The sequence below is a fragment of the Bos grunniens genome, chromosome 2, assembly GCF_055505025.1.
Source record: "Bos grunniens cultivar Pamir isolate PY7600 chromosome 2, Bosgru_T2T1.0, whole genome shotgun sequence".
Lineage (NCBI taxonomy): Eukaryota > Metazoa > Chordata > Mammalia > Artiodactyla > Bovidae > Bos > Bos grunniens.
Genome location: NC_141166.1, coordinates 83,726,329 through 83,751,610, shown reverse-complemented (window position 1 = coordinate 83,751,610; position 25,282 = coordinate 83,726,329). Strand labels below are relative to the sequence as shown.

General features: G+C 37.5%; 1 protein-coding gene and 1 long non-coding RNA gene across 4 annotated transcripts in view; one reads left to right on the top strand and one right to left on the bottom strand.

The window, feature by feature from the left end:
• The window catches only part of LOC147378285 (uncharacterized), a 144,377-nt gene extending 130,691 nt beyond the window's left edge, over window positions 1-13,686 (top strand). The window contains exon 4 of the long non-coding RNA XR_015151818.1: window positions 11,781-13,686. This is a non-coding gene — a long non-coding RNA (uncharacterized LOC147378285). The remainder of the gene's footprint in view (window positions 1-11,780) is intronic.
• ARHGAP15 (Rho GTPase activating protein 15) overlaps window positions 1-25,282 on the bottom strand; it is a 700,275-nt gene that overhangs the window by 106,152 nt on the left and 568,841 nt on the right. The window lies entirely within an intron of this gene.

Genomic DNA, 25,282 nt, shown 5'->3' with positions numbered 1-25,282 from the left:
GAATAGTAAGTGCTTTGGCGGTAGATAGCTGTTGTTTAGTTAGAGAAGTCTCATTATACCTGGTAGAAAACTGAGCACAAACCTTGGTTCTTGGTACTAGCTACAGTAGCTGGATGAGACTAGAGAGAAGTGAGTGGCTTCAAATAGCTGTGAAGGTTTCAGAGGTAAAGGTTGGAGTAGAAAGGAGCATGTGAGTGTTCTACAGTCAATGAGTTGGAGAGGAGATGCCAAAGCCTACCTATACTGCAATTACTTTCTCCTCTCCTAAATGGAACTTCCATGCTGCTCTTAGCAGACCCCAGGCTCTGATCCGGAATTCAGCCTTGCCTAATCCAAGTCAACCTGCTTTTCCTTGCTATTTTAAGAAATAAGCATGTGATGCAGTTCAAAGTAATTAGGTGAAAAGAGATGTTTGCTTCAGATTTCTGGGAAATGGGCTCTTCTACCTCCCACCATATGTTACAGAGGAAGGACAAGGTTGTGTTGCTATTCGGGGTCACCTTCTACAATGAGGGCAATGAGCATGAGAATGAAGCCAGCCCTGTGGATGGCAGAGCAGTGATAGAACGGGCCTGGGTCCTCCACACCCATCTTTGAATCACTGTATCAATAAATCCTATAATCCCCCCAGTCTCCTGTAACCCTTTCTCATTACATGAACTAACACATCTCCTTACTGCCTAAATCCTTTTGAGCTGTCTTTCTGTCAACTGTAGTCAAACATAATCCAACTGACTTATTTGATATTTGGAATTTGACACTGATATAGGGATGGTTATATTACTCATTCATTTACAGGAATAAATAACATACAAAGGTTTAATTCTGGCTCCTCAGATGTGTATGCCAAAATGTAATGGATAGATGTATAGGTTTTTAAGCCAAACAGACCTGAACATTGATCCTGCTCTGTCTATTGCAGCCTATGCTTGTCTTCTCTGAACTCCAATCTTCATACTGGCACAATGAAGATAATGAATCTATCTTATACGGTGCTGGTAGAGAGAAAATGAGATAATGCATATAAAATTCCTATCATGAAGGAGATGTTCAATCATTACAACCATCATTTTAAGGGCCAGAGAAAAATTTGTGTAAGAACCCTTGGTGAGAATTTTATAGGAAGATGGCTCAAGAGGAATAGAACACTAAAAAGTGAAATTCTGAAAATATAATTGCAAATGAGTCTGATGAGAAAGGAAATGAATAGTTAGCTAAAGGAACTTCAGTAGCTGCACAGAATAAGTTCCATGAACTGACACAATTTTTAAAATGTATATTGGGAGAGCAGAAACATTTCACCACCCATAATGGATATAAAAGAGAAGTGCAAACTCCAAGAACAGGATGGAGGTGGGAGGGTTGAGGCACAGAAAGAATATCAACTTAAAAAAAAACTCATAATTATATCCAAAGCCATGATAGTAAGAACAAATCAATAAGACACATGTAGAGACTATAATGTTAAGAGGTGACAAGTGAACATAAGTATGTTTAAAAACTGAACTGAGCAATATGCAAGAATAATATGCATAATATAGATGGAATCACCAAACAGTAAAATAATATTCTACCTATTTTCAAGGTAAATGTTACTACTGGGAAATTTTCAATTATACTTTGAAACATTACAGGCCATGTTGACTTATTTGTTACTGAGTTATGAAAATATAATAAAATAAAATATCAGATAAATTAGATTGATATCATCCCAAGTTATTGATAAATTTCAGAGATAAATCTTGACAGTACAAAAGGATAATTGCTCTTTATCCTGAGGTCTGTACTGGCAAACCATGACTTTTCTATGTGAACATGATATTCCCACCTTGCCTCAGTGAACAGACATAGCTTTCTAAAATCTTTGATTAGCTTTAAATTATAAAAATATTTCTTAGTGATTATACTAATAGATAATATGTCCCCAACCCCACACACAGAGGGAAAGACTGGGAATTGGGTTCAGAATTCAGACAGATGCCACTGTATATGTGACTTACTAAAAACATGCCAACACACACACACACACACCAGAAATTATATCCTAATTTCTCTGTATCTGTCAGCAATAAAATCTGAGGGGAGGCCTTCGTTATCAAGGTTAAGTTCATGTCTGACCTAGTTAATTCTTCTAGAGAGGAGAAGGACTCTGCCTTGCGAGGCCAGGAGAGAACACAGCGTTTTCACCGAGGAGGTCCTTAGAAATAATTCACCTTCAGGTGAACTGCTTTTAGAAAGCACTTTTCAGTTACCTGCCCCCAGAGTGAAGTTCAAAAGAAAAGGGAGTAGAATGTTCTCATTCAAGATCTCTGGTCTGTGGTGTTTTCTATCACTGGAGAGTTGCTTGCTTCCGAACATTATCACCTTCAGGAATAGGAAACAGTCATTTCTTTACTCAGACAGTCTTTTAATCTTGGAACAAGAGGCCTAGAAAGCTATTCTCACAGAAGGCTTTTCTTGCTTTTAAAAACACAATCAAATTGGTTCCAGTGGAGTGGGATATAAGGAATGTACCTCCTCTACTTGTACACAAGTAATTGGACTAGCCTAATTAGATTGCCCAAGTGTTTAGATACCATGGTGATGGGTACTTGATAAATACTGTATGTAGCTAAACTGGGAACATCCCTTGTGGCAGTAATAGCCAAACAGTTAGCTCTGATAGGTTAGCAAGATGCAAGCCAAGTGCTTCGCTACATTCCATAATATTTATTGATAGTTATTTATGTTGACATTTTCAGCCATTTGTGGTGTCTTTTTACTCTAGATCTGTGGGTAGTGTGGTCAGAGATGACTTCTGCTGACAAAAATATCTTGTATGCAAGGTAAGCATCAGTGTGGATTCTGCCAAATAACTAAGGAAACTATTATAACTTATAAGCAAATGCCATCCAGAAATCAAGCTGCACTTAATCAGTTTAGAATTAGAACTTGCTCAAATGAGACCTGCTGTGAGTGAAAACCACACATTGCATGGAACTTAATGGTCTTTGGTCCTAGAAGAAAACCAAAGGATATTCTCTAGTAGAAATAAATCCAGAAAATAGCCTAACTGAATGCTGAGTTGCTTTCCTTCCTTCTCAAACTCTTTTTCTGCCTCATTTGTCAAGCTGGGGCAACCTCAGTAAGAAAACTACAGTGAAAAAGAATGAAACTGCTGATTTATATAAGTAGGAAGAAACTGATTCATGTTTTCAGTCTTTGTATTTAATTCTTCCAGACTGGAAGGTAATTTATGATTTTTTAAAAGGTTTGGAAATTCTTGCATACCACCAAGCAGTTACCTAGCATGATAGGGAAGTGATACAAAAAAGCTAAACCTTTTGCTCTAAAATCAACCTTTTACTATAGGGAAGAAAGGGAAATGAACATCTCACAATGCCAGGGCCCATCTTCTTTTTATAACACCATGTTTTCTTGCTGCATTAAAAAATGCTGCCCTAGGGAAATAGGTGACTACCTTCACCACGAGTTTTCCAGAATTTTTATTAAATTTTGATTGTGTGTTTGTCCTCACAGTTAATTACTGCATTAATAAGAGCATCATAGTATACATGGAAGTGATTAGCAAGGGCAGGGGAGAAGCCAGATTTAGAATAAAAATATCTGGGTTCAAATCTGGAGGCTGACAATTTTAACGTAGCTTCGAAATGTCATTCAACTCCTCTTCATCTCAATTTATTTATCAGAAAAATGAATGTACTTATAATATCTTGTCCCAGGGTCGGTGACAACAAAATGAAAAACTTGAAAATGCTTTAAGGAAATATATAACAGTTAAAATCAAAAGATTTAATCTTTTGAGATGCATTTAACTTTTTTGGGAAATTCAATCATGTGAATCCATTGCACCTACTAGGCTGAATCAGTGCTTCACTGATAACGAAACTTTAGTAGGGAACTGTAATATATTACGGAGAAGGCAATGGCACCCCACTCCAGTACTCTTGCCTGGAAAATCCCATGGATGGAGGAGCCTAGAAGGCTGCAGTCCATGGGGTCGCTGAGGGTCGGGCACGACTGAGCGACTTCACTTTCACTTTTCACTTTCACGCTTTGGAGAAGGAAATGGCAACCCACTCTAGTTCTTGCCTGGAGAATCCCAGGGACGGTGGAGCCTGGTGGGCTGCCATCTCTGGGGTCGCACAGAGTCAGACACGACTGAAGTGACTTAGCAGTAGCAGCAGCAGTTAATATATTAATCTTCCCTCATTCTTTGTGTCTTCCCTGGTGGCTCAGATGATAAAGCATCTACCTGCAATGCTGGACACCAGGGTTCGATTCCTGGGTCGGGAAGATCCCCTGGAGAAGGAAATGGCAATCCACTCCAGCACTCTTGCCTGGAAAATCCCATGGATGGAGGAGCCTAATAGGCTACAGTTCATGGGGTCGCAAAGAGTCCGACATGACTGAGTGACTTCACTCACTCACTTACTCACTCATTCTTTACTCTAAGTGGTCAGACAAATTCTGTTACGTTTTATCTCCAAATACTCCTTATACAACCAGTATCTCCTTAATTAGCTCCCCACCCCGAGTCTTCCATCCCCTAAGTATACATGTTGCACTGCTAATCTTAGTATGTCTTCAGTTCAGTTCAGTTCAGTTTAGTCACTCAGTCATGTCCAACTCTTTGCGACCCCATGAATCGCAGCATGCCAGGCCTCCCTGTCCATCACCAACTCCCGGAGTTCACTCAGACTCACGTCCATCAAGTCAGTGATGCCATCCAGCCATCTCATCCTCTGTTGTCCCCTTCTCCTCCTGCCCCCAGTCCCTCCCAGCATCAGAGTCTTTTCCAATGAGTCAACTCTTTGCATGAGGTGGCCAAAGTACTGAAGTTTCAGCTTTAGCATCATTCCTTCCAAAGAAATCCCAGGGCTGATCTCCTTCAGGATGGACTGGTTGGATCTCCTTGCAGTCCAAGGGACTCTCAAGAGTCTTCTCCAACACCACAGTTCAAAAGCATCAATTCTTCGGCACTCAGCCTTCTTCACAGTCCAACTCTCACATCCATACATGACCACAGGAAAAACCATAGCCTTGACTAGATGGACCTTTGTTGGCAAAGTAATGTCTCTGCTTTTGAATATGCTATCTAGGTTGGTCATAACTTTCCTTCCAAGGAGTAAGCGTCTTTTAATTTCATGGCTGCAGTCACCATCTGCAGTGATTTTGGAGACCCAAAAAATAAAGTCTGACACTGTTTCCACTGTTTCCGCTGTTTTCACTCTTTCCCCATCTATTTCCCATGAAGTGATGGGACCGGATGCCATGATCTTCGTTTTCTGAATGTAGAGCTTTAAGCCTTATTTAAATCTTCAAGGGACTTTGTTTGTCCTCAGGATAAACCTCCCTCCATAGTAAGTCACAGAAGAGTGTTCAGAATCTGATAAACGATTATGCTACTTCATTTATAAGTGATTAAAATAATGATTTTTAAGCAACTACCACATGCCACACACCATGGCCTGCTCTGGTGCTATGAAAGTAAAGGCAACAGACAAACAACTAACCATCTCAAACGAAATTAATGAAAATGCTCTGACTGAGGGAAAGTACCGGGGATAGAGGATGCTAATCCACACTGGGGGGCAGGTAGTACTCATTGAGGAACTCTTCTTTCTCACCTCTTTTATTTTGTGTTTCTTAAGTGCTGGTGGCTCAGACAGTAAAGAATCTGCCTGCAATGTAAGAGACCTGGGTTCTATCCCTGGGTAGGGAAGATCCCTGGAGGAGGGAATGGCTACCTACTCCAGTATTCTTGCCTAGAGAATACCATAGACAGAGAAATCTGGTGGGTTACAGTTCATGGGGTCACAAAGAATTAGACACAACCAAGAGATATTTAAGGAGCAGTGTTAAGTTTTCATCAATTTCCTAAAACTTTGTTTCTCTTTTTTGAAGCATCTTTACTGTATTCTTTAGAAAGATCTTAGAAAAAGCAAAGAAGATGCTAGTTACTAAATTAGGAATGAGGGAGGTGACATCTCAGTAAATTCTATTAATAATAAAAGAACAATAAGAAAATATTATAGGAAAATTTATGCCAATATATTCAACAAGTGAAATGAAATAAATTTCCTGAAAGACAAAATCAATCAACATTCAAAATGAATGACCTGGAAATTCCTATATATAGCAGAGAAGCTGAATTTTTAGTTAAACCTTTTTCACAACACTGAAGAGGAAGAAATAGTTCTTCATTCTGTCAGGACAAGCATTGTTGACAGTAAAGAATAAAACCATACAAATATATTGCTAAGGGGGAAAGATCCTTTAAAGATCAATACCTTTTATCAACATAGATGCAAAACACTAAACAAAATTTTAAGAAATGGAAACCAATGATAGAAAAGATAACAGATCATGAACCAGTGGGACTTGTTCGAGGAATGCAGATTCATTCTAGCATTTGAAAAGTCTATCAATGTAATTAACTGTATTGACAAGATTAAAAAAAAATCATATGACCTTTCAATAGATTCAGAAAAAATTTTAACAAAATTCAATATCTATTCTGATAAAAACTGCCAGAAAACTAGTGATAGATGAGAAGAAAAAACCTACAGTCAGCAACATGCTTAGGGGTAAAAGAGTGAATACTTTCCACCTAAAGGAAACAATGGAACAAAGATGTCTACACTCATCATTTCTATCTAACGTTGTGCTGGAGGTTTTAGCTAGTGTAATGAGACAAGAAAAAGAAAGAAATGTCACCAGATGTGAAATAAAAGTAATATTTTTTAATTCAAAGATGACATATTTATCTATGTAGAAAACTTGATGATGTACCAAAAAACTGCCAGAACCAATGAATTAGTATCACAATATTGCAGATGTAAGAACAAAACATAATATCAACAGTATTTCTATATAGAAGTGAATAACAACTAGAAATTGAAATTAAAAATACAATAATAATAGCAATGAAAAATATTAAATATTTATGGATAAGTCTGACAAAATATGTGCAAGATATGTATAGTGAAAATTGTAAAACACTGATGGGAAAAATTAAAGAAGATATAAATAAATGATAAGGTATAATTTATTCATTGGTTGGGATTCACTATATTGTTAAAATGTCAATTCTTCTTGAATTCATCAGTAGGTTCAAAAAAGTGAATCAAAATCTCAACAAATTTTTTTAAAGTTTTATAAAAAGATAAGATAATTCCAAAATTCAAGTGAAAATGCAAAGGACATACATCAAGGTTTAGCAAACTATGACCTGCAGTGTATTTCCAGCCTGCTGCATGCTTTTGTAAATAAGGTCTTTTTGGAAGATAGCCATCTCTATTAGTTTAAATATTGTCTATGGCTGTTTTTGCATTACAGTGGCAGAGTTAAGTACCATATGAGACTATACAGCTGTAAGCTTAAAACTATCTGTCCCTTCAAAGAAAAAAGTTTGCCAATTCCTGACCTAGAATAGTGAAAACAAGTTTGATAAAGGATGAAGCTAGAGGAAAAACAATACCTGATCTTAAGATTTATTCTAAATTTATGATGATAAAGTGTGGCACTGGTAATGAGTTATATAAATAGATCAATGAATCAAATGGATAGTACTGAAATAGTACTAGTTACATCAACAACAGACATTCAACAAAGGTGCAAAGGCAACAGAATGGAAAAAGGATAGTATTTTTAACAGAGTCCTGAAAAAATTGGATACCTAAAGGCAAAAAAGAGTGGATTTCAATCTTTACCTCTCCATCTTATGTAATTGAGAGGTATGGCTGAGTCCCTGCACAGTTCACCTAAAACTATCTAAACACTGTTAAATGGCTACACCCAAATACAAAATAAAAGTTCTAAAAAATAACTCAAACTGGGTCATACATCTAATGTAATCTAAAACTACAAAACTTCAGGTCTTGATCCCTGCCTCCTGTACAATGTCACAAACCTCTCTCCATAGTTCTTCAGGCACTCTGTCTATCAGATCTAATGCCTTGAATCTGTTTGTCACTTCCACTGTATAGTCATAAGGGATTTGATTTAGGTCATACCTGAATGGTCTAGTGGTTTTCCCTACTTTCTTCAATTTAAGTATAAATCTGGCAGTAAGGAGTTCATGATCTGAAGCACAGTCAACTCCTGGTCTTGTTTTTGCTGACTGTATAGAGCTTCTCCATCTTTGGCTGCAAAGAATATAATCAATCTTATTTCGGTATTGACCATCTGGTGATGTCCATGTGTAGAGTCTTCTCTTGTGTTGCTGGAAGAGGGTGTTTGCTATGACCAGTGCATTCTCTTGGCAAAACTCTATTAGCCTTTGCCCTGCTTCATCTGTACTCCAAGGCCATATTTCTTCTTTTCTCCAGGTATTTCTTGACTTCCTTTTTTTGCATTCCTTTCCCCTGTAATGAAAAGGACATCTTATTTTGGGTGTTAGTTCTAGTAAGTCTTGAAGGTCTTCATAGAACCATTCAACTTCAGCTTATTCAGCATTACTGGTCAGGGCATAGACTTGGATTACTATGATATTGAATGGTTTGTCTTGGAAATGAATAGAGATCATTCTGTCATTTTTGAGATTGCATCCAAGTACTGCATTTCAGACTCTGTTTTTGACTATGATGGCTACTCCATTTCTTCTAAGGGATTCTTGCCCATAGTAGTAGATATAAAGGTCATTTGAGTTAAATTCACCCATACCAGTCCATTTTAATTCACTGATTCCTAGAATGTCGATGTTTGCTCTTGCCATCTCCTATTTGACCACTTCCAATTTGCCTTGATTCGTGGACCTAATATTCCAGGTTCCTATGCAATATTTCTCTTGCAGCATTGGACTTTACTTCCATCACCAGTCACATACACAACTGAGTGTTGTTTTTGCTTTGGCTCCGTTTCTTCATTCTTTCTGGCGTTATTTCTCCACTGATCTCCAGTAGCATATGAAGTGTACACATATTTCTTCATGTTGATGAAGATGAGGACAATTGCAACTTCTATATACTGCTGTCCTATCTTTCTACCTTTTCATACTGTTCATGGGGTTCTCAAGGCAAGAATACTGAAGTGCTTTGCCATTTCCTTCTCCACATTTTGTCAGAACTCTCCACCATGACCCGTCCGTCTTGGGTGGCCCTACATGGTATGGCTCATAGTTTTATTGAGTTAGACAAGGCTGTAGTCCATGTGATCAGATTGGTTAGTTTTCTGTGATTGTGGTTTTCAGTCTGTCTGCCCTCTGATGGAGAAGAATAAGAGGCTTATGAAAGCTTCCTGATGGGAGAGACTGACTGAGGGGGAAAGGGTCTTATTCTGAAGGGTGGGGCTCAGTAAATCTTTAATCCAATTTTCTGTTGATGGGCAGGGCTGTGTTCCCTCCCTGCTTTTGACCTGAGGTCAAACTATGGTGAGGGTAATGAAGATAATGGAAGTGAAGTGAAGTGAAAGCTGTTCAGTTGTGTCCAACTCTTTGGGACCCCATGGACTACACAGTCCAGGGAATCCTCCAGGCCAGAATACTGGAGTGGGCAGCCTCTTCCTTCTCCAGGGGATCTTCCCAACCCAGGGATCGAACCCAGGTCAGCCACATTGCAGGCGTATTCTTTACCAGTTGAGCCACCAGGGAAGCCTGAAAATAACGGAGACCTCCTTCAAAAGGTCCCATGCACGCACTGCTACGCTCAGTGCCCCCACCCCTGTAGCAGGCCACCGCCAACCCACAGTCCCACTGGAGACTCCTGGACACTCACAGGCAAGTCTGGGTCAGTCTCTTGTGGAGTCACTGCTTCTGTTGGCCATTAGAGAAATGCAAATAACAACCACAAGGCAACACCTCTACAAACCTGATAGAACTGCAAAAATTAAGAAGATGGACTATTCTTATGTTGATGAAGATGAGGAGAATTGCAGCTTCCACATACTGCTGGTGAGAAGGAAAAATGGTATAGCTACTCTGAAATATAGTTTGACAAATTTTAAAGTTAAATATTCATAATCATATGACCTAGCCATTCTAGTTCTAGGTATATATACAAGGGAAATGAAAGTATATTTCCATACAGAGGCTTACACACAAATGCTCATAGCAACTTTACTTGTAATAACCCAAAACTTGACAATCCAAATGTCTACCAACAGGTACATCGATGAGCAAACTGTGATGTAGCCAAACCATAGAATATTACTTAGCACTAAAAGTAAATCCCAATATCTACAACATCGAAGAATTTTGAAATAATTGCTCCACATGGAATGAACTGACAAAAAAGCATATTCATTACATAATTCTAGTTATACAGTACTTGAGAAAATAAAACAAACCTATAGTGATGGAATGAAAATCATTTGTTATGGAGGAGGGCACCAGAGGTGGAAGGAAGGAATTACTAAAGGACATGGGGAGCATTTTGGGGGTTAAGGATGAGCTCAGTATTTTGACTGTGCTGATGATTTCATGGTGTACACATATTTCACTGTGTGAAACTCATCAAATCGTGTACTAAATTTGTGTCCCAAATAATATCTTAACACAGCTGGAGAAAAATTCATATGGCATGCTCTAATACTGTGCATTTTTAGTTTTTACTACTATAGCTTTTATCAAAAACAAACATACAACAACAGCAACCAGACTTAACATGTACCCTTGGTCTTTAATGGGCAAGGCCAGGGCATCTGCATTGCAGTAAACCCATTATATTTGACTTTTTTTTTTTGCTGATGAGAAGGCATAAGTAATTGATGATTTTGTGTAATGAAAAATCTACTAGTACATTGATATATAGGATTTTCCTCCAAGATTCCTCCAGGTCACCACTAAAATATATTTCTAGCACAGTAAAAATGGACAACATATGCAGTTGTGCTGATTTGGGGGAAAATGAGTCATGTGATGGGAGCTATGTAATCATGCATGCATGCATGCTAAATTGCTTCAGTCGTGTCTGACTCTTGGAGACCCTATGGACTATAGCCCACCAGGTTCCTCTGTCCATGGGATTTTTCAGGCAAGAATAATTGAGTAGGTTGCCATGCCCTCCTCCAGGGGATCTTCCAGATTCAGGGATCAAACCCATGTCTCTTATGTCTCCTACACTGGCAGGCATGTACTTTACTACTAGTGCCACCTGGGAAGCCCAAGGTATATTAAGTGCCACCAAATACATGACAGAGTAAGCCAAGAATTTTATTTTGTCAACAGTACTGTAGAATTCCTCACCAATACCAAATAAATTGTATTGGCAATGAGGATTTGCTATGTATAAGGATCTTTGATTTTACCTTCCTCAAAACAAGACAAAGGTGCTTGCCTGCCTCTTTCATTTGGCTGGGTCCTTGACAAAGAGAATACTTACTGGGTAGAGTATAAAAGACTACAGGAGAATCAGGCAAGAGTCTTGGCTTGATTCACTACAAAACAGCAGACTTGTGAGGAGGGTAATCTGTAAAGTTTAGCATTACAGAACCATGAACTTTACAGTAGGTTGAGGTGGTTAGAAATCACTTCGTTTGATAACCTCGAACATCAAATTTGAGAGGACAAATTATTTGCTTGATCTGAGGAGCTAATTTGAGCCAAACTCACTTGTGAACCCACACTTTCCATGGTAAACTGTATTTGCCCTTTATTACTCATGGTGCCATACAATGTAGGTGACAAAAAGACCCACAGAAATTTTATCATATTACTTTGAAAAAAATAGTTGTAGCCAGCTTTGATATTTCAGCTCATCAGGACCCACATCTAGGGAAACTTTTCAGTGTTGTTCCTGATATAAATGAGTTTCTGATAATTGGGTTTTTTTTTTTTGCAGAGTGCTAGTTGAACATTTGGACTTCCTCGGTGGCTCAGCGGGTAAAGGATCTGCCTGCAATGCAGGAGACACACAGAAGACATGAGTTCGAGAAGACAGGGGTCGAGGATTCCCTGGAGAAGGAAACCCACTCAAGTATTGCCTGAAATATCCCATGGACAGAGGAGCCTGGCAGGCTACAGTCCAAAGGGTTGCAAATAGTTGGACACGACTGAGTGATTAAGGATGCATGCAATTGAAAATTTAGGTTAATGAAGGAATTTAAAAGAGGAAAAAAAGCTCCAACAATATGAAAATGAAAGTTTATTTACAATCTTTTGGAAAATATTAATTTTTCTTAGTAAAGTATACTTTGTACCAAAATGATTATTTTTTATTTAACTCTTGCAATCCTTGTAGTATGAGGTACTTTATAAGAGAGGTGCTTTCACTGCTGTGATTCACGGTAGTATCCCAGTTCCTTCCGTCTGTAAAATGGGTATAACTATGAATTCTAATGACCCAAAGTGAATAATTCTTAGACTGTTATGTGTTTCAACAGTATTGGTATGCACGCAGAATGTTGTAATTTTCATTCCCCTATATTAAAGGGCACAGATTTATTCAATACCTTCCTTATTCAGTGATTGTGGAAAACAGACTACATCTGCCAGAGAGCAAACACTGTTTCTTCTCTCCAGATGTCTGCTTTTCCTCCCAGAAGTTGGAGAGCATTGGACAAGCAATAACAGATGATGAACACATGCATAACTACAAATGGGCAAGCTGATTGTTTTCAAAATTGGTATAAACATTTGCTCTTGGGTTGAGATTTAGCCCATAGCAAATCTTTACATTTGCGTTATAAACTCCCAACTTAAAAAAAAAATGTTTATAATGGAAGTGCTGACAATGTGAAAATTCAGTTATGGTCAGGAAAGCAGTTTTGTTTAAAAATGCCATTTTGCGCTTCCATATTTACTTCCTAACCAGTGAATGAGATGTCAATTTCTCCAAAGTTTTCTTTTCCAGTCCAAGGAAGAATCTGACAACTGTTTTGAAATGAACAAGAGAGCTGAATTTCAGCCTCTTGCTTCTTCAACAAATAGAGATTAGAGGATAGAACCACATGCTGGTTACTTAACTGATTACATAGATGATAATGATGTTGATTGTGATGTTGATAATGATGAATGAAACAGAAGACAATTATGCTTGATGCTCACGCGAGGTTTTGCTTTTTATACACTATTTGAAAAAGAAATGGCAGCAATTATCAGGAGATACTTCGCATTCTCTGACCTTGAGTATGCCAGAACATAGTAAGTACATTCAGTTCAGTTCAATCGCTCAGTTGTATCTGACTCTTTGTGACCCCATGGACTGCAGCATGCCAGGCTTCCCTGTCCATCACCAACTAACTTCTGGAGCTTACTTGAACTCATGTCCATTGAGTCGGTGACGCCATCCAACCATCTCATCCTCTGTTGTCCCCTTCTCCTTCCTCCTTTAATCTTTCCCAGCATCAGGGTCTTTTCCAATGAGTCAATTCTTCGCATCAGGTGGCCAACGTATTGGAGTTTCAGCTTCAGCACCAGTCCTTCCAAAGAATATTCAGGACTGATTTCCTTTAGGATGGACTGATTCAATGATTAGAGGTTATTAAGTAAAGTCAGAGAAATCCCTCAATTTGCTTATAAGTCACTTGGTGTGGGACCTCATGTGTGGTTTTCACTATGAGGCTGGTATTACAGTGAGGCCAGTGGGCTGAATCAGATGTTCTTCCTATGTCTCATTATGTAAATACACATATGATCCTCTGATATAGTTGAATTGTAAAGACCACTCTTCTGTTCACTCCCAGGATGGAGAACAAATTTAAAAACAGAAAAATGTAATAAAGATATAGACATGTGCTAACAATGCATATTTATGAGCTAGGATTTTATTTTTTTGGAAAAATTTGGTTGGGTAGAAATCACAGGAAATTTTATATTTGATTAGAGCCAATGGTGGGAATAACTTTTGGATATCAGGCAACTATTTTCATTTGAAAATTTAAAGCTATTCTGTTTTATAATCTAGATTATTGCCTAGATTCTCACTTATTTGCAGGGTAATTGAAGTATTTTTATAATAAAAGGGGAGAGGGGAAGGAAAAAAAAAACATCCAAATCTCCCAAAGAATCAGGTTGACATGAATAGGCAAAGACTCCCCATGCCCACTTTCAACATGTGGATCTGAGCATAATCCAGTCCCACTTGCTTAGGTTCAGACATGGGAAGAAGGACAAATAACTTATCCTTAGCATAAAAACACATAGCAAATTTCTCTTGAAAATGTTGAGAGTCTTTGAAGGAAGAAAAACTATGTTAAAATCTGAGTTCACTATTTAACACTTGCCCAATACTGTATGCAAAAAATTAAGGCATGCATGTAAAATTTTAACATTTGTATTTTCTTTCATTGAAGCATACAACTAATAGAATACTGTGGTCACAGAAACTCTCAAGTTAATGCATGCAAGAGGGTTACGGTTCAAATCGAGAAACGGGAATGAGAAGGCATTCAAGCATTATGAGAAAACATGGACTTTGCTTTTGGGCTCTTGCTTTCAGATCTCAAATCATGTAAATGTTCAACCTTGTCCAAGGTTAAGAAGACTTGCATTTATCTTATTAGTATTTGTGGGGGACAATCTGGGTGGTGGTAGAGTAACAATAGTCAGAGTGGATTGATATTTTGAGTATTAATACTCAGCCCTCTCTAGCTGTTAGATTTCTGGAACTATTTTGAAAAGAGTGTTACACAGACATAGAACATAATGAAGAAGGCATGTGTATGAAAATATGGAGTCCATTCTCATTTTCCATGTTAGTGAGAGACAGTTTTCTTCAGGACACTGAAATACTTTGAAGTGAAAGGCATACCTTGAAAAAATGATACAGTATAGTATAAATCTCAGATAGCTAGTCAATCTTGCTAGTCATTTTGAATTTTTTACTGTAATTTAACATTTTAAAAAGTTATGAATATTTGTAAATTGAGTTAATCGAGTGCTGATAGATAGAATAAAAACAGAATTAAAGATAATCTTTCCCCAAATGAGATCTTTTTGGCTCATCCCTTTACAATTATTACTCGGAAGATTGGAATGTGTCCTTTGTTTATGACTCAATGATTCTCATAAAGGCAGCCCTGTATTACCACATAAAATAACTATAATAATTTGCTCTAATTGAAGAAAAATGTGTTTGTGCAGAAAGCACCTAACAACCACAGTTTTGGTGAATTCTTTTCATAATCCTTCGATCAGCACTGTAATGTGAGCAGATTTAAAATATACTTTCTAATAAGTGGCTTGCCTTTTTTTTTTTCTTAACTACTTGGTGATATCCTAATTAACCATGCTCAATTGATTGCTTTCAAAATAAGAACTAAGAGCTCTCATCTAGTCAAGTGGAAGCTAATTCAACTCTTTTACATTATGGCAATGATACATCTCACATACACACTCCAAACAACATGCACACTGCCACCACATGTGGTCTAGTAGACACACTACATTCTGGGTCTTCTGGTTTGGTGTAGCTTGATAATCACATTTCAATGGATCTTCACGTATTACTATCTTTAATGCTCATGAGAGTGAGTATAAGTTTTTATTTTTCATTCATTGAAATTGTTTTCAGAATTTTTTTAGATCATTTGACAAAGTCTCATATCCAGGAAATAGGCTGTTTACTTGGAAGAAAGCAAAAAAGTTAATGGGAGAAAACGAACCCCGGTCAGGAATTCTGACCTTTTCAAATCCTAACTTCTCCCAGTTGCCTCTCTCTTTTGTCTTTTCACGTCAGAATTAAACACATCTAACTTGGGTTGACAAAACACTTAATCACTTGATTATGAGATTATCCTAAGGAGCTGGAACATCTACCCACATGATGGTATTAATACTTGGGGGTAGAATACAGAATTTTCAGACCCTCATTACTGCGCATCCCATGAACATCTTCTCCAGCCAAATGTATAAATGGGGGTAGCTGATACAATATGTAACTTAATGTCATGCACAGACCTGAAAACCTGTATTCAGTATATATAAATCTCAGTCCAGGCATTACACAACAGGAGTTTAAAATGTTACATGTAAATCATCCAGACTTAAGCTTCTTAGGAAACACTAACCATTCTCCAAGGACCTATGAGACCAGAACTTCAGAAGATTCTGTCTAACTGTGGCATGGCAGAAAAAAGCAGCTCACAGACCACCCTGGTGTGCAGTAATCAACAATATAGTGGCCCACTTTATAAAGGCGTCAGACAGTCTGTAAGCAAAAAGGCAGAACCTCCAACTGAGACAGGCCCTGCTAATAAGTGGCTTCCAGTAAAAAGGGGAAAAAAAGCCAGCTTTAACATATGCAACAGGTCTCAAATCGCAATGCATTTATTGCTTTTGTGTTCTATCTTCTTTCATTTGGAGCATCCTCATCAAGGATGTCATCTTGAAACACCATGAGCATTGGAAGAGAGACCCTTTGTTAGCTCAGGCTCTTTCATGTCTTCATTGTGGGGTTGCCCTTGTGCTGTAAAGATCCTGTCACATGTCTGTTTCGCTGCTGGACTGTGAACTTCATAAAAGTGGTACCCTGTCCTGCTCATCTTACCATTTTTAACGTTCAGTATATCATGTCCATAAGAAGTCATCCAATATATATTTGGTGAATAAGTTGTTCTATTCCAGTACTGCTCTTAGTGATCTATCTGGTAAGTTCTGGACAAAACATTTCATGGGTTTTAGCTTCAATTCCCTCATTCAGCTTTAAACATTTCACAAAAAGTTAGCAAAAGAGGTAATATATTTGAAAAAATTTAAAAATGTTTTAATAAAAAATGTGTGCTTGCAAGGTGCAGGTTTGGGCATTTTTTGCAATATAAGCTAAATTATCTGAATAATGTAATTGTTATATGATTTATAATACTATAACTGAATTGGTCTTATTCTGACAGAGAAGTTCTTGTTCTGTGATCTTATGCTAAAAATCATTCACAAGAATGTTGCTAATTTGTATTATTTGTATAACACATTAAATGATGAAAAATAACAGCAATTACTTCAGAAAGTATTGAAAATGTTTCTGTTTCTTTATGATTCTGACTATATCAGCAAAAGTACCTTAGTGAGTGCTCATACCTGCTGTGATAAATAGAGAGACTAAACCACATTTTGTCAATAAGGGCAACTTGTACAAACTGGGTACACAAATAGAAAATAATACTGCTGAAGAAAGTGTAATTAATTAATTCAAGCTTCAAGATAAGATCACTGGATCCTGCTGACCCTACATGTTAATCAGTTGATTGATTAATTGCTACAATCATAATAATTATATGGTGCAAATCTAAGTACACTTAATGATAGTGTAGACAGAGTTAAAAGTTCTTTTCAATCTGCATATCTTTTCCCTTTCTTGATTCAAAGGAGTTGGTTTCATTTACTTTAAGGGTAACTTTTGGTTTGTAGAACTGGAAAGCTTTTGTCAAAATTAGTCAAGGTTCATATTTGCATGTTCTGTTAACCGTTTTTGCTCATTTCTCAATGCTCTGTTTAAAAATTTAAAACAATGTTGCCTCTGAACTAGGAATTTTACATTACACTTATTCATCAAATAATTACGCTTTTCACTTGTGGAAATCCCTGTTTTAGGCTTTATTATTACTATAAATTATATCCTTAAAGGAAATCAGTCCCGAATATTCACTGGAAGGACTGATGTTGAAGCTGAAACTCCAATACTCTGGCCACCTGATGCGAATTACTGACTCATTGGAAAAGACACTGATGCTGGGAAAAATTGAAGGCAGGAGGAGAAGGGGACAACAGAGGATGAGATGGTTGGATGGCATCACCAACTCGATGGACATGAGTTTGAGGGAGCTTCTGGAGTTGGTGGTGGACGGGAAGCCTGGTGTGCTGCAGTCCATGGGGTTGCAAAGAGTCAGACACGACTGACTGACTGAACTGAACTGATTATTATTATTATTGCTACACACACACACACACACACACACACACACCAAGATATCATGTTATCTTTGATTTTGCCAAAATTTTCATTCTAAACACTCTCTACTTCTGATCAGCTATTCAGTATTCAAATAGTTCTAATCAGTTGAGTTATCCCAGAATAACTTGAAGCACAAAGGCACATTGAACTGTCTTGCTCCAAAGTCTATAAGAACAATGCCAGGAAGAAAAATCAGTTCATCAATGAGTTGTGTTTGGTCCAGTCTCCTACTGCATGCCAAACAGCCAACAAAGCTTCTCTATTTCTATCAAATACAGTTCTGTTCTCTTGATTATCTAGGTTTAAAATCTGACCATGATAGTCTGTCTTAAGTTCCCATTACCTCTTGGCGACTTTTCTCTTTTCTGGTAATCTTTACCAATACCTTCTTCTTTTCCTTTCTTTCTTTTACAAAGCCGGCAAAGATTTTCAAGTTGGTGAGAAGCTTAGAACTCATCCAGCTACTAGATTCTTAAACTTTTGCATGCAGATGAATAACCTTGGGAGCTTATAAAAACGGATTCCTGGGCTTTGTTCCCAGACATTGTCATTCAGAAAGTCTGGAATCGGGCCCCAGGATTTTCACATCTGACAAGATCCCAGGTGAGTCTGATGCTACCAGTCTGCAGACCACATTCTGAGTAGTGCTTATGTTATAAATTTTTTCAAGGTCACATATCTTCTGAGATTTCTGTTCCAGAAAATACACAGGTGTGCATAAATAGAAATTTGAACAACACTTTGGGCAGTGGATCGTGAAATGCTTGCACATCTATGTATGTATCTCAGTTTCAGAATTCTGACATGGTATCATTTCATTACTTTAGAGAAAAAAAAACAAAAAAAACTGAGTCCCTGAGTAGTTAGGTTACTTGTCCAAGGTCATATTCAATTGGTGGCCAGGTCCAATGCTAGTAGGTAGATAACACTACAGGGATTCATGTCTCCTATCTCTCCTCTTAAACACATCTTGTCAATTACCATGAAATAATTTCTCTAAAACATACTTTTCAGTTTTTCACTACTTTTCTCAAAAATGTTTAATGGAATTTCCTCTACTGTGGATTAAAATGAAAACCCTTCTGTAGTATTGAATTCTCTGCAATTAATTAGTTAATTTATTGACCAAGTATTTGCTGAGTCACTTTTCTGTGAAAGGTACTGTGTTAGGCAGGAGGATACAAGATCAAATACTAGAGTTGTTGCCCACAACCTTCATGAGATTTGTAACACTGGCTTAACTGTATCTCTGCTCCTCATCTTCATTTGTTATCTCCAAAATCTTTAGTGCTTTTTGCTCAGATTCTTCACTTTCACCGGAACAACACACTCATCTCAGGTCTAGAGCCAGTGCTTGTGTTCTTTCCTGGGCTGGCTTTTCCAAACTCCAAACACACTGAATGACTCCTCCATGAAGTCATCCCAACCACTGCCCTTTTCTCTCTCTCCTCTGTATAGCGTTCGATCACTTATGGTGCAGCTAGAACCCATAGGGTTGCGTATTCTTCTCTGTTGTTGTTCAGTAGCTCTGCCGTGTCCAGCTCTTTGCAACCCCATGGACCTCAGCACACCACACTTTCCTGTCCATCACTATCTCCCGGAGTTGTCTCAAACTCACGTCTATTGAGTCGGTGATCCCATCCAACCATCTCGTCCTGTGTTGTCCCCTTCTCCTCCTGCCTTCAATCTTTCCCAGCATCAGGGTCTTTTCCAATGAGTTGGCTCTTGCATCAAGTGTACAAAGTATTGAAGTATAGTTTCAGCTTCAGCATCAGTCCTTCCAATGAATATTTGGGGTTGATTTCCTTTAGGATTGACTGGTTTGACCTCCTTGCTCTCCAAGCGACTCTCAAGAGTCTTCTCTGACACCATAGTTCGAAAGCATCAGTTCTTTGGTGTTCACCCTTCTTAATGATCCAACCCTCACATCTACATGACTACTGGAAAAACCATAGATTTGACTAGATGGACTTTTGTCATCAAATGATGTCTCTGCTTTTTAATACGCTGTTTAGATTTGTCATAGCTTTTCTTCCAAGGAGCAAATGTCTTTTAATTTCTTCTCTAGTTTGGGGAATTCACCTCTTACTTCTTTAATCTCTCCCTCAAGGAGCACACACATGGCTTGGGGTGAGCTGCTATGATGCCAATAGTCTGTTCAGAGAAAGAGCTTCTTCCTCCTTTTCAGCTTTACTGAGGAGAAGGGATCAAAATCAATGGTTCCGGAATCTGACTAGACATCTGTATCACCTGAGGATTTGCTCATTGCTTTTTGGTAAAAATTCCTCTACTTCCTCTCAGGCACACTCACTCAAAATCTATCAGAATCAAAATTGACCAGGAATCTGTTTCTATGAAGGTGTTTTAGGTCAAAACCATTTTCCAAATCCTTTAGGGTAACCACTCGGGATCTCTTACAACAATGTCAACTCACCCTCTTTTTATATCTTTTATTCTTAGTGTTTTATTATTACAAATGTACTTACTAAAGAAATTTACAGAACACAGAAAAGCAAGAAAAGAGTGTCAAGCAAAGGCTATATAGTTATTCAGAGAAAGCGAAAAAGTGAAAGTGTTAGTCACGCATTCCTGTCCAACTCTTTGTGACCCTATGGACTGTTGCCTGCCAGGCTCCTCCAGATAAGAATACTGGAGTGGATTGCCATGCCCTCCTCCAGGGATCTTCCTGACCCAGGGATAGAACCCGGGTCCCTTGCATTGCAGGCGAATTCTTTACCATCTGAGCCACAAGAGAAGCCTCATCAGAGAAAACCTCTGTTAAGATTTTGAAATAAATACTTGGTCTTTACTTACAGATAATTATATACATATTTAAAAGTAGATTAATATTGTACACACTTATGCTCTCTTTTAATATTTACACTCATTTTACCTTGTGAAGCAATGTTTTCTGTAACATAATTTAACAATTGTATACTATTTCATTATATTAATGTGCCATAATTTAACTTTCAGACAAATATGTTACTCTTACATTGTTCACTATTTTAAACAGGAGCTCTATAAACAAGTTTTGTACACATTCTTGTGCATATCTATAAAAATTTCCTCCGGTAAATTTCTAGATATGTAGTGGCCAATACAAAGGTATGCAAATTTTTAAACCTTTTGATGTATATATAGCTAAAATGCCCTCAAGAGTGTTGTAAGACTTCCAATTCTAAGTAGCTAACAATTCTTGCCTCATCGTGAACTTCAGCTGGCATTTCATCTAGAGCCAAGTGTTTCTATGATCAGCATTTCTTTATAGGTATCATCAGCTTATATCCACGCAGCATACTTCACTATGCAGAAACTGCATCTTTTGTTAAGGTTATTAAAATTTTGGCTATCTTCCTTGCAGGCTTCCACCAATGTTAGAGAAAAGAGAACTCCAAAATAATTAATCTCCTGAAGTAAACTTTGATGAGATGTAACATTAAAACTAAAAAACCTGAGGAAGGAGAATGCTATTTTCTTGTGTGATACCTTATTCTGGCCATCTGTTTAACAAATATCTGGTTCCAAAGAGTGTCAATTAAAACTGATGGCAAATCTTAATAACTTCAACTTGTGAATATCAGCAAGTGCAAGCTTGTGCTATTCATGTAGTTATCTTATGGGAGTTGAGGTACCACCAGATTTTACATGGATACACAATGCTCTCTCACTTTATCTTTAACCTAGCAGAACTAGTTATCCAGAACACCCACTGCTAAGCAACTTTGTAAAATACAATACTGCTTAGCATTGGGAAATCCCAAATCTGGTGCCCGGAAGTCCATAAACATAGTCATGAACCCTCCCACGTCAAAAGTGAGCATTGTTTAATAGAGCAAGTAGGAATGGCCTCTGTGATGCTTTGAAGCTGGAGGTTTTGGACTGCAAGAGAGCAGAAACTTCGTAAGGGTAGTAGTTGTAACACCAGATCCTGGAAAGGCCAGCTACTTCATTCAGTCTGCAAGTAAACTAAAAGGAATGGCTGCTCACACATGGTCCTGATGCCACAGAAATAAGAAACTCAGCACAGGAGCAGAGGAATGGGGATTTGGTGGCAGATGGAAAGGTCTGCGGGAAGTGTCCACCCAGCTTTGTTTGGCCCATATTCTGAAACAACTAGAATAAACACTGAGTGTCGTAATTTATACACATTTCAATACCAATAAATCAGAATCATGCAGTCATGTTTATTATATTCTTGTTGCTTAATATTCATGACAGTAATTTATTTTTATAGTACAGTTTCACTGTTCTCTCCACCACTGCCCTGCATTAAGTCTGGCAAGTTGTTTTAGGAGGAGTTCAGGTAACCCTTTGAATACTGCAAAAGTTCACTAGCTGATCAAAATCCTTTCTTTGTTCATTTAATTTCCTCTTTATTCTCTCATAAACTTTCAAGCCACAAAGATGAAGTCTTTGTAAATTATATAGTAATGCCATTTTGTCATACAGAAAGTACGAAAACAAGAGTTGGTATATTCTTCTGATGGTGACATTTTCACAGAGTTTTAAAGAAGATGAAGGACATTCGGAGAAATGTTAGCAGTTAATTCTTAAATCCGTTATCAGTAAAATGGGTAATATTAAGCACATTTTCCTCCTCTTTTATTTACCTCATGACCAGTCCTTTTCATTACCGCACTTCAGCAGTGCATTGCTGCTAATTACAATGGGTCGTTAAAAGAAGAATTATATGAAACAACCAGCACAAAGCATGTTATGTCTTTACATTCACCTAGAGCTGCAGCTACGAAGATAACTAAGACACGGCTCCTACCCTAAGGACCTTTAGGTTAGGTTAAGAGATGAAAAACAATATCCTAAGTTCTATACCCAGAAATGAGACAGCTTACACTCAGTTTCATATTTACAAATTCAACAGAGATAATTTATGATTAATCACCAGAGAAAAGAGTCACAAACATACAAGCCTGGAAAATCAATTTTATAAAAAATAATTCCAAATTAATAACGCTCTCAAGATCTGTGTACTTTTCTGTATTTGCTGTTTCAACAAAGATGTTAAACCTCTTTTTTTGTTTGTTTGTTTGTTTTTAAAGAATATCACTACATGTGAGTGGACATAGTATCAATATTTTAACTATAGTTGGGCTTTTTCTATTATGATTAAGATGGTTGAAATAACGAATCTATTTTATAGACTTTATGAAAATATATTCTAGCACATGACATGAGAGGCAAAGCAATGCTTTGCTGCAGTTCCACGTTTCAATTCAATAACACATATGATGAAAGTTGTAAGAAATTTTATGCTATTTCTTAATTCACTTCCTAGAAAATGTAGTAAGAACATAGAGTCTTGTTTCTACACTTGAAGGATTTCTTCTCCATCTGCTAGGAATGTTTGAATTTCACTGGTGCTTAGTTTTATTTTTAAAAGTTTTTCCAATGACCAGGAATGAGAATGAGTACCTGCAATGTTGCCTTGGATACAGAAAGCAATAAAAAAATTTCATTAAATTTGTTATAAATTGAATAGCTAGGACAGAAGCTTTTCTTAAATAAATAATGAGGTCTTGTGACCATGTGTATGAACATAACAATTTATTCATGTTCTATTTAGTTTCCTCTCATTATAATTCTTGACAACAGAGTCTTTATCTGAGCCACATCTAAATCTACTAATTACCTAAATTCTAAGTAGACTTGTTATCACTTCATCCAAATTAGGCAGAAGTGATAGTTTCCTGGTTAAGAACAACAGCTTTGGAGTCTTCCAGTTTGGGGTTCAAATCTCAGCTAGCAACTTCCCAGCTGGTACGCTATTTCATTTTCACGAGCCTCAGTTTTCTAAGCTGAAACAATGGGAGTAACAACACCTATCACAAAGGAGGTCCTAAATACTACTTTAAATGGAAAAATGGACATATTGTACTTGGCTTTATGCAAGTGAAAATATGGTAAGTAACCCATAAATTGAAACTGTAATTACATGAGCTGTTTCTGGATTTATTTATACATTAACATTATTCTATTAGACTATAACATTTATAATTCAAATGACTTCTTAAAACTGTCCAAATGTCTAAAGAATGTCTATATTATAAATTTGTGATGCTCTTTTCTACAGTTCTTCTTATTGGCACAGATTTGAAATTCTTAACAAAATGTTATAAATTGTTCTCTCTCATTGCTCCACTGTTTCAAATGGCTTTCCAGTCTATGCTGCATGGTCCTGAAATGTATTCAAGACCCAAGGAACACACAGTGTTCGGATTTGCAAATGCCACAATGCTGAGAGGAAGATCAGATGGTAAGACTAAAGGATTTACAGTTAAAAACTTGCATTTTGGTCTAATTGTTATGTGACTCAGGTGAGATAAGTCTTGTGAATATGCAAAACTTAAAGTGAAACTCCTCTGCCAATGTTATTGTTCTGACAGCCTGGGATCATGAGGGAAAAAGCACAATAGTAGAGGGTTGCATTCATAAATCTTCTTGTAGGTTAAAAAGTGCACAAATTTAATGTGAAAGAGAAATGGGTAAAAGTGACACCCGAAACTTTAAATTCAGTTTTAGACCCCAATAATACATCAAATAAGAATAAAATACTGTTAATAAAGAGCTAGTTAAACCTTGTGTTGCAGTGATAAAAAGATACTGCCAGAATAAGGCAAGAAACTTTATCCACACTGATTAGTAGCACATCTAAAATATTCCACTCAAGAATGATTTCTGCTACTGAATGTTTTTGTTCACTCTACCCCCCAAATTGTTTCGTTGAAATCCTAACTTCCACTGTAACAGTATTTGAAGGTGGGAGCTTTACTCAGAGAAAAAATACAGAAAAGTGTCAAAGAACAATCTTATCATGGAAGGTAGAGTTAAGGACCTGGAGGGGGAGCTCAAAAGATATTGATTTCATGTATTGGAAGGACAGTATGAACCTGCAGTTAGCACAACAGATGGCATTAATTAGGTCTGCCCATCCATTACTTGGCAGAGGAATGGACTTGAGATCTAAAAGAGACACTCTTTCACCTGCTGGACACTCCAAGTGAAAAGTGAAAGAGAAAGGCGCTAAGAGCTGATTGGTTTTCATGGACTCAGGGCCTTAGAAATGTACACTTTTAGAGTAATTTTCTGGAAAGTGAAGGTATTGCATGAAATAAAAAGCGATGTGCATGTGTGCTCAGTTGTTTCTGACTCTTTGAGACCCTAAAGGCTGTAACACACCAGACTTCTCTGTCCATGGAATTTTCCATGCAAGAACACTGGAGTACGTGGCCATTTCCTCCTCTAGGGGATCTTCCTGACCCAAGGATTGAACCCATGTCTCTTGCATCTCTTGCATTGGCAGGTGGATTCTTTACCACTAGTGCCACCTGGAAAGCTCAAAATGGGGATGTGGGTGAGCTGCATATTTAAATGGAAAACTATAAATAAGTCAATGAAAGGAGGAAACACATAATTATACCATACAACACTTTTTT